The sequence below is a fragment of the Nicotiana attenuata genome, unplaced genomic scaffold (assembly GCF_001879085.1).
Source record: "Nicotiana attenuata strain UT unplaced genomic scaffold, NIATTr2, whole genome shotgun sequence".
Classification (NCBI taxonomy): domain Eukaryota; kingdom Viridiplantae; phylum Streptophyta; class Magnoliopsida; order Solanales; family Solanaceae; genus Nicotiana; species Nicotiana attenuata.
Window position 1 is genome coordinate 238,064 of NW_017671653.1, and position 1,974 is coordinate 240,037.

A 1,974-nucleotide genomic window follows, 5' to 3' on the forward strand; every position below is an offset into this window, starting at 1 on the left:
CCAAAATACGGATCCGGTATCAACAATGCCAAATATTCAATCAATTCTTAAATACATTAGATTTTTCAAACTTTTAATTTTCAATAAAAATTTATAACTCAAGCTAGGGACCTCGAAATTCGATTTCGGGCATCCGCCAAGATCCCATATTTCAATACGGACCCATTGGGACCGTCAAAACACGCGTCCGGGTCATTTACTCAAAACGTTGACCGGAATCAACTAAAATTAACTATTTAGGCAAAAATTCTTGTTTTTATCAGGTTTTTTTAGCAAATAAGCCTCTCGGGTCAATACCCGAACTGCGCACGCAAATCAAGGAAGGCTAGAATGAGGCTCTAAGGGCTTCGAAACAGAGAGTTTGGTTCTAAATCACCGAGCGAAGTGCAGATACTCAAAACGACCAGTCGGGTCGTTACAATATGATTTGTTATGGAGGCTTTTTGTTGATAATTTACTTGTTGTTGGGTAGTCCTATGAAAATTTTTAATGTTATACGTTAATGATTTATTACCAGTTTCTTGCTGGTCTTTGAAGACAAAGTAGTCTGGTATCGGGGAAATCGAAACACGTATAGGTAGATATGAATCATCAGAGGTGGAAATTTGGTGTTCGCACAATTATTTCGGTAATATTATCTCAGCCTGATGATAAGTTCTCTCAGTGAATATGAACACATACAAATATAATCAATTTACACACCAATAAGAACTATTTATCACTTAATCCGCAAAACCAACCAAGTAAAGGTCAGTTGTTGGTAGAAGTACAGCAATCTTTTAGAGATCAAGGAAGGTACTGAAGAAGAACAATCGATTACTTTCCATCAACATAAGAATGGGGAAGGTGTGTCTCTGGATAATTGCAAATATGGTTTATAGCATACAGAGGAGAAGTCGTTGACAAGTGTGTATATATATATATACCTGGATTTGGATTTCCTAGTGGATTTCTCTGTCGAGATTGATGTGAACTACCAAACAATCCATAAGCGCTATCTCATGGGGTACTGTTGAGAAATGATAATACGTGAGTCACTGTGGTGCAGCCATTACTCCTAGGCAATACTACAGTTCCATCTTCTGATATCACATTGGCAGAAAAAGTGGTGGTGTCAAGCCATGCGTGAAACAGGTTTTTAGTTATCTTAGCAGAAGAGGAGGTAAATAATTGTTTTATTGTTTGTCGTAGTTGATAATTGTCACGACCCCAACCCCGGTTGTGAAGGCGCCCAACACACTGCTAGGCAAGCCCGACCAATTTAATAATCTTAACCATTTTTATCCAGCTCAAGAATTAATTAACACAAATGAATTACTAAGTCATAATACTGAAATTCTGAAATAGAGTTAAAACATGCGGAAATCCCAAAAAAATCAATACTACTACACAGCCCGAAGAATCCGGTGTCACAAGTCTGAGCCTCTAACACATGGGTATCAACCTACTACATATCGTTCTCTAGCAAATACGAAAATAAAGCAATAAGATAGAAGGAAGATCAGGACTGCGGACGTCAAATGCAGCTACCTTGATATTCCCGGATAAGCTGCTAGGCAGAGAAATCCTCACACAGCCTCAGATGTACGTGGATCTGCACGCAAGGTGCAGGGAGTAATGTGAGTACTCCGACCCAGTGAGTAATAAACATAAATAAAGACTGAGAATAAGAAATCCTGAATAGGCACAAAGTAATTCTATAAATACAGCAACTTACCAAGTAGTATAAAATCAGTAAATCAATGAAAATAATTATGGAAATACCACAACAGATAAATAAGGAAATGACAATAAAATATGCAATGCAACACATAAACCGGTACTCTCCAGTACCCACTGCGGCGTGCAGCCCGCTCCCTTTATTTATCGCCAACGGCGCTCACTGGGGGTGTGCAGACTCCGGGAGGGGCACCATGACCCAAGCGCAATAATAAGCCATCTCGCGGCATCAACTAGGCCCTCGGCCTCATATCA